Consider the following 12,188-nt stretch of genomic DNA (forward strand, 5'->3'; position numbering starts at 1 on the left):
AGAATGTTAAGTGCAGCTGAAGAGAATTGATAAATGTGACTATATATCCGAAATTATTCTAACTTGAGCACAGAGTAACTAGACTAAAAGAGGTAAAATAGGAAAGGTATGTCAAGAATAATGGATGACAGGCTTAGAAGGACTAACATGCATCTTGTTAAAGTACTGGAGAAATGAATAGAAAGAGTGGAAGAGAGGAAATTTTCAATGAGTTAATAGGTTTGCATTTTCCAAAACTGGTGCAAGAAACTAAGCTTCAGACTGAGGATTCCCCACCAAACCCCAAATAGAATGAATAAGATTAAATCCACACCTGAGCACATTTATAGATAAACTAAGGAGCACTAAAACAAAGACCTGATATTATAAAAGCGGCAGAGAAAACAGAGGTCACCTACAAAAGACTGACAATGAGAGCTGAGATGGCAACGGCAGCTGGTGGAAGTCAGGCGACAGCCAAGAACGATATACTCAGAAATCGCCTCTTAAAAACAAGGGCAGATATTGTTTCACACATTTCTCTCAATGGGTTTAAGAGAATTCATTAAAAAAGAGGGAGAGAGAGAGACCAAGTTGAGTCACATAATCAACCAGATTAAAATTCATCCATTTCTTTACATTGTCTCTTTTTCCTTGTCTCCTATCCCTCTTTCCCCACCCACCACCCTGGAGACACTCAGGCCTTCTTTCTCTTCCTCCAACAGCACACTCTGGGTCTTTCCTCCTACTCTGCCCCCTGCCTGGAGTGCCCTGTGCTTGCTCTCCTCTCAACCTTCAGGTCTCTCCTCAAAAAAATAGTCCCTCCAGCCATTAACGTGACACCCTGTTCCATTTTGCTGGAAGCACTTATCTACAACTGAAATTCTTTTGTTTGCTTTTTTGTTTACTTGTGTGTTGTTTATGTTCCCCTCCTCACACCATTAGAATGTGAGCCCCATGAGGGCAGAAGCCTGCCTGCTTACCTCTTTATTGCTTATCCTCAACAACCAGGGCATCTGAAGTGCTCAATAATTAGTAGGGAAAAAATCAATGAACGAGTATCTGGGTCACACAAGGTTGTGGCACCTCTTACTCCAGTATCCAGTTCATGGTGGGAGAAGGGGCCAGAGCCACTGGTTCTGAGGATGAATCCTTCTTGTTTAACTATAGGAGAGCTCAGGATTCCATCTGGGCTAGCAGAACAAGTTAACAGCAGGATGAGAAGCTAAAGCTTTTGGATCCTTGGCACTCGTCTAGGTGATTGCTTCAGATGTGTCTTGTCACCATCTCACCAGTGCTATTTCACAATGGTATACAAAGGATGAGAATTAACTTCATCCCAAAGGAACTCTTCTTGGGACATCTGGTCACATGGCATGTAGGAAGTGGGTCAATGAATAAGCATTCAAATGAGGAAATGTTGAAACATCACTGGTCCGCATTGCAGAGCTGAGATCCCTTAGCTTAGTATTCAAGGCACTCCGCTCTCCAGCCTTGTTCCAGATCTGAGATCTCTCTTGACCTCAATTTCCCCATCTGTAAAATGAGAAGAAAATGATCAGAAAGGTCCCTTCCAGGCCTAATGGTTTAGCATGCTTCTCTTGGACATGAATTCCTTCCTGCAGCCAAACTGATCTAATTACTGTCTTCCCTGTCCCCCACCTACACATAAACCTAAAAATTTTGCCTTTGATTACACTGGTCTCCTGCCTATAATGCTATCATTTCCTCTCTGGTCTTTGAAATAACAGGTGGCCTTCAATGGTCAATGGAGTTTCTACTCCCATTCTTCTTTCTTATTTGTTCTAGCTGAAAATATGTCCTTTTTATAAACCCCTGGGCATGTACTGTCTCATCTAAGGCGTTAATAAACTATAACCCGCAAGCCAGATTTAGGCCATGGGCCAAATCTGTCTGTTTTTATAAAGTTTTGTTGGGACACAGCCATGCCAGTTCATTTACATATTGTTTATGGCTGCTTTTACTAAAAGACTACAATGTCAGGGTTGAATCGTTGTTAACAGAAACAGCGTGGCCCACAAAGCCTAAAAATGTACTATCTGGCTCTTTACAAAATCAGTTTCCAACTTCTGGCCAATCCATGCTTCTCAAACTTGATCTCTGTGTACAAAGATCCCTGCCAAGATCCAGACAGAAGATATCCAAAGCCACAGATCACCACAGTGTGTATCTTCTTGCACCATCAATTTGAAGAATGGGGAGGGGGGAAAATGGTTAATGAAATATAAATGTGTACCTTAAAGCAAACACATTTATCTTACAAAATGGAATCTAGCATTTGCATGAAATTGTGACTGAAAATCCCGAATGTGACCCAAATTCCAAGCTTAGGTAGGACCTCTTCACATTGTTCCGACTCCCTCACTGCTAAAATGTTTTAGTATAAAATTCTGGGAAAAACCCATCTATGCTATTAGATTTGAAGTGAAACCACCTGAATTTTTGTATCCTTACCACTCGTGACCTAGTGCTTTACTAAGGAATGGGGTTATTTATCAAGGTAAATCCTGAAAGGTCCTCCCCTGTCAGGATGGTTAATGGGGTCCTGCATGATGGCAGGACCAGGGGACTTGACCTGCAGAGGTCTCATTCACTGTAGGGGATTTATGAGTGCCTTGACTGTTTCTATGGCAACAAAAAGACTAATAGCATTTTGTTACATTAACAATATTTGCCACAATGTTATTGCCAGTTCAAGCCACAAATTAGTTCCTTCCTGAGCTCAAGGCAGAACCAACCATACAAGTGAAAGAGTGATGACCTAGTCGTTTTGTTTTGTTCGCCTTTCTCTTTTTCTTTTCTTTTATTTATTTGCTTATTTATTTACAGAGAAGAAATGGGAAAAGAGATACTATAAAATTTATTCCAACCCTGGCTAACAACACCACGGCTATTTGTGTGCCCCCTTCCATTTCCCTCACCCCAAATAACCTCTATTGCATAAAACAGTGATCACTGTTTTGTGTTTGATGTGGTTGTCTATCTTTGTTTTGTTTTTAAAAGGCAAACATCCCTAGGAAAGGATAACACATAATATTACCAACACCTAGTAAGAATCAGGAGGTGGTTTTGGCATTGGGGGGTGGAGGAAGAAAGGCAGCCCCAGACTCCCAGCCAAGGTTGCAAGATCTGAGGCCAACCCCAATTCTGGCACCAACCTGCCGGGCTGGCCTGGGGGAGTCATTTGCCATTCCTGCACCTTCGTGTGTCTTTCCAGTAACATGAAAGTAGGGAGCTGGGTGACCTCCAACAGTAAGACTTACAGTCCAACTGTAAGACTCTACAGTTCAAGGCAGCATAATTAATGGAAAGATCAAGGTCATGACCACATGGATAGGCCTCAATAACATAAACCAGACTGGAAAATGTTATGCAGAATGACTTATACTGTATAATGCCATTCTAGTTTTTTAATTTAATTTTGGGGATAGGTAACACAGTCCATCCATGTTGCTCAAAAAAAAAAATATTTTAAAATACATTTAAAAGTCTTCCTTTCTTCTTTCATCCTCCTCCTTTCTTCCCACATACAACACTGTTACTAGTTTTCATATGTAAACTTCCTGGACAGATAAGCTTAATTTTCCTCTTTGCTGCACAAAGGTAGCATACTATACATAGTGTTCTGCACTTTTGCTTTTTTGTTAGTCAGTATGTGTGGGAGAAATTTCCACTTTGGCATAGAGAATGCCTTCATTTTTCTAGTTGGGATGTACCACAATTTATTCAACCAGTCCCTTATTGATGGGTGTGTGGATTATTCCCGGTCTTTTTATTACAAGCAACACTTTAAAGAATCACCTTGAACACATGTGCTTTTGAAAATGTACACATATACCTATAGACAGATTTCTGGAAATGAAATTTCTCTTGTAATTTTGTGCATTTACATTTTTTCAAAATTTGAGAGAGAGAGAGACAAAAAGGGGGAGAAGCAGAGAGAGAGAGGGTGAGAGGGAATCCCAAGCAGGCTCCACACTGCCAGCACAGAGCCCAATACTGGGCTTTAACCCACGATCCATGAGATCATGGCCTGAGCCCAAATCAAGAGTCGACACTTAACCAACTGAGCCACCCAGGTTCCCTGGGGCATTTGCATTTTTGATGCAGACTGTCAAATCGCCCTCTAGCGAGAAGACATCACTTCACTCACTCACAATCAAAATTGGACTACCTCTTCCCTGTGGCCTCTTCTACACAGTGAGTTACCAAATTGTCAGTACTGGCCAATCTGACGAGGTTAAAAAACAGTATCTCAAGGTGATCTTAATCTGTGCTGCTCTTTTAGTGAATGAGACCGTGAAATTTTTTTGTTAAGAGCCATTTGTATTTTTTTCCTCTGTAAATGAATACTTTTAGTTAGCCCTTTTTCATATATGTAAACATTTAAAACACACCAGGCTATAGATGGCTTATGGCTGTGAACAGGTAATGAAGGGTAGGGAGGATACTCCCACTCTATAGCCTCAATTAAGAGACTGGTTGCCTCCAGAGAGGAAGGGAGGAGAATGAGACAGGGGAGGGACACAAAGGGACTCCTGCTGCATATGCGACAATGTATTTCTTTTTAAAAAGACACAAAGCAAACAGGGCAGAAAGAAAATAGAAGAGGAAGGAAGGAAGGGAGGAAGGAAGGAAGAGAAAGAGGGAGGGAAAGAGAAAACAGGCTTTAAAATCAACTGAACCTGACCTTGAAGCTCAGCTTTACCACACACACTCTGTGGCCTTTGGCAACTCTCGCAACCTCTCTCATTCTCAATTTCAACACCTATAGAATGTAGATTAAGCCTACTTTGCAGAGTTAGCATAAGGACTGAGGATAATCCCTGGAAAACTGTGATTAGCACACCACTGTGGCTCAACAGTCACATCAGAATTGTAACATTAATTTGGCTCTTATTATTCAAATGTATACACAATGCCTCAAGCCAAAAGAAAAGTCTGGTGGCTTTTCTTGGCTCAAACTACCTCTTTTTCCTGTTGGGTTTCCCAAGCAGTCTTCTCGATGATCCCACGCCAGTGTCGTTCCCAGAGCTGTCTGACTGGGAAGCCCAAATGTGACAGAAGCAAGGGTGTGGTCACGGGCAGGGAGGGGGAGTTTCCTCTGTGTTGCAAGCCCTGTTCCCAAGAGCTGTGACCTCTATTAGCACAGGCTGAGACTCTGGCTTCCCATCCCACTGTGGTGGCATCTAGAAAGCCCAAGCCCAACACACTCCTTTTCTAAGGACAAACCATGGCCCAGAGTCTCCCTGCCATCCCTCTTATAGGGACAATGTATGGGAGAATTACGACTGTGGTTGACCTGAAACCTGTACTCCCCGAGGCCTCAGAAGAGGCCATTCTCTCCCTCTCTCTTTGGTTCCGTGACATCTAGGAGCAGCAGACTGCCACACCTCACCCCACAGTGCTACTTCAACCTCTCATTGCCTCATTTCCCAGACAAGATTCCTTTGCTGTAAACTTGTTGTATCAGCATGGGGAAGAGTCAAGCAGTGAACTTTGTACAGACTTCCTTATACCTTTGGGTTATTTCCTGAGCTGAAATTGTGTCTATTCTTTTTCATTATTTTGATCCTAAAACACCAAAAACTAGAGAGGAGAGAAGAGAGGGCAGGAAAGAGAGAGAAAGGAGGAAAGAAAATGGCAAAGAGGGAAAGGAAAAGATTCAAAACAGATGGCATCTGAGACATGTAATGTACACTCTCTAGAGAGAAAGCTCTGGAAGTGACCTAAAGGTCTGCCTTGGACACCACCAGGTCCCCGATTAGTGGCTGGACCCACTACAGGAGCCAATGCCAGGTGTGGGGTGAGCATCAAGTAATGCCTACTCTGTTAACATCTGGAAGCTTCACCGAGCCAGCAAAGACAACACCCTTCAATTATTGGCAGCAATGAGCCCATAATAACCCATCAATCAACTCACGAAAATCTTGGGGAAACCTATTATGACTATTCATGGCCGGGGAAGGTTGCTTTATCCTTGGCAGAACTGATTTGAAGGGAAATTGTAAGCCACACAAAGTTTAACTTTCTTGGCATTTGTGAGTATTTCTCTCTTGTTTTAGCGACCTAGATACGGTAAAGCCAGGAACCTCTCTCTGTAGCATCACTCACAGGCCTGCCAGCATATTTACTGCCAGTGCCTCACCTCTCTTCCCTTAATCCAAATTTCCCTTTTATTGGCCTCATTTCCCAGAGCTCTTTGCTGGGAGACAAACTACCTGCCCTGAGAAACCGATTCATTCTGAAGTGATAACAGATGTAGTGGTAGGCAAAATAATAGCCTTCCAAAGACATTCATGCCCTAATCTCCAGGATCTTTCCATCTTTAAAGGAGAATGTGCAAGTGGGATTAAGGTTAAGGACACTGAGATGGGGAGGATATCCTGGATTATCCAGGTAAACCCAATCTAAGTACTTGGGTCCTTAAAGGTTGGAGAACCTTTCTCTGCCAGGTCAGAGAGATGAGAGGGGAGAAGAGTTGAGGACTTTGAAGACAGAAGAAGTGGGCGCAAGTCAAGGAATGTGGGTGGCTGCTAGAAGCTAGAAATTGCCCTCAGTGACAGCCAGAAAGGAAACAGGATCTCAGATCTACAGACGCAAGGAACTGGATTTTGCAAACTCAAATGTCCAAGGAAGCCAATCCATTCCTAGAACCTCCAGTAATGAATGCAGCCCCATTGACACCTTGACTTTAGCCCAACGAGACCCATGTTGGGAATCTGACCCATAGAACTGTAAGGTAATAGATGTGTGTTGTTTAAACCACTCGTACTGGTGGAAATGTGTTATTTTCTAGCAATAAGAAACTAATAAGATGCTAAGATGAGACTCAGTCAACAGGGCTTTCAGTCAGTTTATTTTCTTAAAAATTTCTTAACGTTTTTATTCATTTTCAAGAGACAGAGAGAGACAGAGCATGAGCAGGGAAGGAGCAGAGACAGAGGAGACACAGAATCCAAAGCAGGCTCCAGGCCCTGAGCTGTCAGCACAGAGCCCAACACGAGGCTCGAACTCACGAACTATGAGATCATGACCTGAGCCAAAGACAGACGCCTAACCGACTGAGTCACCCAGGCGCCCCTCAGTCACTTTGTTTTCTGAAGCAATGATGATGTTACAGATGAGAAACAAAAAATCTTGTTTATGTTTTGGAACAGGCAGATTGTTTTACAGTCACGGCCAAGCATATCATCCACTTTGTTCATTCACCTGTTCCATAAATATTTATGGGATGCCAACTATGGACCAGACACAGCTTCTGACACATATGTCTCCTTCCGGATCATGTCTACACAAGTGGATTCAGTCTGTCAACAAGTATTCACTGAGCATCCACAAGTATTAGTACAAGGGCAACTCAGTTGAAATTCACTGAAGGGGTCTTTCAGCTGCCTGGGGAGGGGCTGGGAAGCCTTCTAAATTCTGCAAAGGGAGACTGGAATGAGACAGCATTTGAGCCTGTCTCCACAAGAGCTAGGAGGTATTACTGCCTCCCTTTTACCGATGCAAAAACTGAGGCTCAGAGGGACTAATTGGCCAAGTCACAATGCTCCTAAGTGATGGAGCTGGAATTTTTGTTAAAGTTTTAATCGTAAAATACACATTACATAAAAGTTACCATTTTAAAGCATACACACTGTTCAGTAGTATTAAGTACATTCACATTATTGTGCAACTCATCTCCAGAATTCTTTTCATCTTGCAAAAGTGAAACTCCATACCCATTAAACAATTCCCCATGCCTCCCTCTCCCCAGCCCTTGCAACCGCCACTCTACTTTCTGTTTCTATGAATTTCACTATTCTAGATACTCCATGTAAGGTGGAACCGTACAGTATTTTTTTGTGCCTGGCTTACTGCACTTACCAGATTATCCTCAAGGCTCACCCATAGTGTAGCATGTGTCCGAGTCTCCTTTATTTTTAAGGCTGGATAATACTCCATCGTGTGCATATACCACATTTTGCCCACCCACTCTTCTTGATAAACACTTGGTTTGCTTCCTTTTTTTTGACTATTGTGAATAATAGTGCTATAAACATGGGTGTACACATATCTTTGGGACCCTACTTTCACCTTCGGATATGTACCAGTGGATCCGGAGTTTGAACACACATCTGTAGGACCCTGACATTCATTCTATTTCCAGGATGCTTCACACACAGCCTGGGCGAAACTCTGGCTTTCGATGCTGCAGCTAACCGAATACATGAAACGTGTTTGATCACATTCCATTCTACCCAGGTCAGACGAAGCTAGTTTTATTTTATGACTTCCCAGTGACTAAAATGTAATCGGATGTACTGCACTAAGGATTAAACTCGAACTTCTTGACCCTAGAAGATCTGGCCCCTACCTACCGTACTAACTGCATTTCCAACAATTTGCTATACTTCAGTCATACTGGCTGTTTCTATTCTTCAAACACACCAAGCTGGAAGCTTGTTCCCACCTCAGGGGCTTTGCATTTGCTGTGCCTTTACCCTGGGACTTGCATAACGGGCACCTCCTCATCACTCAGGTTTCAGCTCAGATGTGACTTTCTTGGAGTGCCTGGGATGCTGAGTCGGTTGAGCGTCTGACGCGGGCTCAGGTCATGATCTCGCAGTTCAAGAGTTTGAGGCCCACGTCAGGCTCTGTGCTGACAGCTCGAAGCTGGAGACTGTTTTGGATTCTGTGTCCCACTTTCTCTCTCTGCCCCTCTCCTGCTCACGCTCTGTCTCTCTCTCTCTCAAAACATAAATAAACATTAAAAAAAATTTTTTTTTTAATTTTTAAATGTGACTTTCTCAAAGAAGCCTTCCCAGACCACCCTTTGTGGAGTAGTACCTGCTCTCCCCATCTACCATATTGTTCTGTTTTTCTCCATAACTAGTTAAAATTTCATTGTTGTTTTCCAGTTTATAATCTGTCTCCCTCACGAGAATGTAATTTCCACACAGAGATCTTATCTGTCTCATTACCCCCACTATCCCCAGAGCATAGAACGATGCCTAACACGTACTTGGTGCTTAATAAATACTATATTGAATAAAGAAATGCATAAGAATATTTCACTGCACCATTGTTAACCATATCAAAAAAGTAGAAACAGTGTGAATGTCCATCAGTATGAAATGGTTAAGTAAATAAATATGGAAAATTCTACAGCCATTGAAAAGAGTTAAGAGAAAGTGAAATTACTGATGGGAGAGAATGACTTCAAGTTGTGATTGATTTTTTCAAGCAAGCTGCAAAACAATAAGTATGCTATAATTCTTGTTTGGTAAAATATCATATATATATATATATGTATGTATATATATATATAGTTCCAATTATATATTTGGAATTATACTTATGAGCAGTCATGCCTGAAGAACAAGACTGGAGATAGAAGAGAGAGAGATTTTCTTCTCAGTTCATACCTCCTATATTGTCAAAAAGTTTTACAATTAGCTTCAATTGCCTTTGCAATGAAAAAAAATGACTATTTTGCTGAACTGTTTAGGAGAAAAGCATACTGTGTTTACAATTCACTTTGAAATATAAAAAAGATAGAATGGATTGATAGATGGATGGAGGATTAGATGGTTGGATGGATGTGTGATAAAGCAAATATACTAACATCTAGACGCGAGTATGTAGGTGTTCACTGTGCAAGTTGTACAATCTTCTGTGTTGTTGAAAATGTTCTTAATAAAATTGGGGGGTGGAAATCTTATTCAATGCACATTTCTCGAATGCCTGTTATGTGTCAGGCATGCATTGTAAGTTTCATTTTATTTTTATGCTGCTAAAGTGGCACTAAATGGCATTTGGCTCAACGGTCATCATCATGTCCCCTCCCCTTCATTCATTCACCAGGTATAAGTCAGTCCACAGCTCTCCTAGCATCCTAGAAAATAAGGTCCATCAGTGTAGCTGCCCATGTTTGGATTTAGGTTTCCCTGTGTTAAAGAGCTCCGTGCCCCAGATGGAGACTGGATCTGAGTGTTAAAGAATCTGTATTTGTTCAAGTGAGGCAGGAAATAGGCAGCAGACTCAAAACAGTTGGCTGGAAGGAATTCAATGAGGGACTATCTACCGAGGTGTGGGCAGAGTTAAGGAAGCAGCTGGGAAAGGCAACACACCCAGGGAAGCCCTTACCACCCCTCATCCCTAGGCCTGAAGGAGCCAGGCAAGGGTGAGGTTCACAGAGATCAGGCCCAGGATAGATGTGGGTGTAGGCAGCAGCCAATTCCAAGGTTGCAGTGAAGGGGGCAGCAGAGGATTCATGCCCCTACGTCTCTTTTCCCACACGCCCATCTGCTGATACCTCCCATTGCCAATCCTCACTGGAAACCAGGGAGCAGAGGCATCCAAGTGACAATGTCCTTGGAGGTCAGCATTTTGGGTCACGAAGTGAGGCAGAGCATGAATCTGGGGGTGGGGCAGAGGCAGGGGCAGGCAATAAAACACATTTTTTTGAAGGCAAAATATTATAACTGGAAGAGACAAATCAAATTGATCTTATAATTTATCAGGTGGTCTAGGTCACTTAGAGAACGAAAGAAGTTATCACTAATAATTATACCAGATCTATAGGCCAAGCCAGGACTGTATGGCCACTCTCCTTTAATCATCTATTCCAACCCCTTCCATTTGTAGATGAGGACTGAAGAGATCCAGAGAGGTAAGGTGACCTGATGGAGGTTGCACAGCAACTCGGGGGCAGAGTTGGAAAAAGTCTCGACTGCTGACACCAAGGCCAGGGCATCTGACGCTTCATCTGTTGGTTGTTCTCGGGCACGACGAAACATACCCCCCAGTCTGTTGCAATAAACTCACGTGACTCTGGGAAAAAGACAGCTCACTCTTCTGTCCCAAGAAGCATGTGGTTTGGAGCTGCTCTTTTCCTCTTATTTTTTCTTCCCCCTTTTTGTGGTCAGATACTGGGCTAGCGGGAGGGGAAGCCCTCAGGTGTCGTGGGGTTTCACTGCTGTTTCATTACATAAGCGAAAGCCCTGCACAAGGAGAATGAAATACAGAGCAGGGCCATCTGACAAGCTCTGTGGCCGGTCCCAGGACTGTCTCAGTCACCCGCTGGGCTCAGTTCTGGGAAGTATTCCTTCAGTACACTCCTTGTCCAACAACTATTTCTTGAGCATGTGCTAGGTGCCAGGCACCGTGCTATGCACATGGTACATAAGAATGGATGAGAGAGGCCCTAGGCAGCTCAGCTGGTTAAGCATCTAACTCCTGATTTTGGCCCAGGTCACGATCTCATGGTTCCTGAGTTTGAGCCCCATGTCAGGCTCTGCGCTGAAAGCAGGGAGCCTACTTGGGATTCTGTCTCTCCCTTTCTCTCTGCCTCCCTCGTGCTCTCTCTCTCTCAAAATATAAATAACCTTAAAAAAAAAAAAAGAATGGATGAGAAAGACTGGGTCGCTGCTCTTACAAAGATCCCATTACGGGTGTCAGATAATAAACATACTTACAATAAATTAATCATAGATATGGTTAGTTCTAGAAAGGAAATAGAGCTCTCTGATGAACAGTAAAATAATAGCTGACATCTATTAAAGTCATCCTTTGTCCACATCACTTGGTGAAATAGATATTACAGGTTTCCCACACTATCTGAAAGTCGAACATTCCTATGAAATGGCATGAAGTCAAGGGCATCCGCCCCTTTCTGAAAGTTTGCATTACACCACTTTGCTTTCACAAAAGACCTTTGTTAGTTCGCTAATGGCTTTTTTTATAAAAGTGAAAATCCTCTTGAGATTCCTTTTAGTTGGTGAAAACAGGTACTAATATAGGTCTTTTTTAAAAGTGAAGTGAACTTCAACTTTCGAAAGTGGGGGATACCCGTATTAATATTTCATCTTATAGATGTGGGAAGTGAGGCACAGACAGGTTAGGTGACTGCCCAAGGTCAAACAACTGGTATATTTCAGAGTTGAATTTGAACCCAAGAGTCCTGCTTGGAAGCCTGGGTTTAACCACTTGCTGTCTTGGACAGTAAAGGCCCAGAGCGGAGTGCAGGCTTTCAATGTTCTTGCGTTTCTGAAGAAGTGGTTTATAAGCTGAGGTGAGGCAGAACAAGCCCTAGAAAACCTGGTAGAATGTTCTAAGCAGAAAAGGAGCACATGTCAATAGACAAAGGTGGGAAAGAAACCGGTGTATTCTATAATCCATCAGAAGGCCCCGAAGATTGGGGC

At 42.8% G+C, this 12,188-nt stretch overlaps 1 long non-coding RNA gene across 4 annotated transcripts in view; it reads right to left on the reverse strand.

Annotated features, from left to right (window-relative positions):
• The window catches only part of LOC109503415, a 66,768-nt gene that overhangs the window by 12,182 nt on the left and 42,398 nt on the right, over positions 1 to 12,188 (reverse strand). For all 4 annotated transcript variants that reach the window (XR_006584553.1, XR_006584551.1, XR_006584550.1 and 1 more), the window contains exon 3: positions 963 to 1,515. This is a non-coding gene — a long non-coding RNA (uncharacterized LOC109503415). The remainder of the gene's footprint in view (positions 1 to 962; positions 1,516 to 12,188) is intronic.

Source organism: Felis catus, chromosome A1, assembly GCF_018350175.1.
Source record: "Felis catus isolate Fca126 chromosome A1, F.catus_Fca126_mat1.0, whole genome shotgun sequence".
NCBI lineage: Eukaryota > Metazoa > Chordata > Mammalia > Carnivora > Felidae > Felis > Felis catus.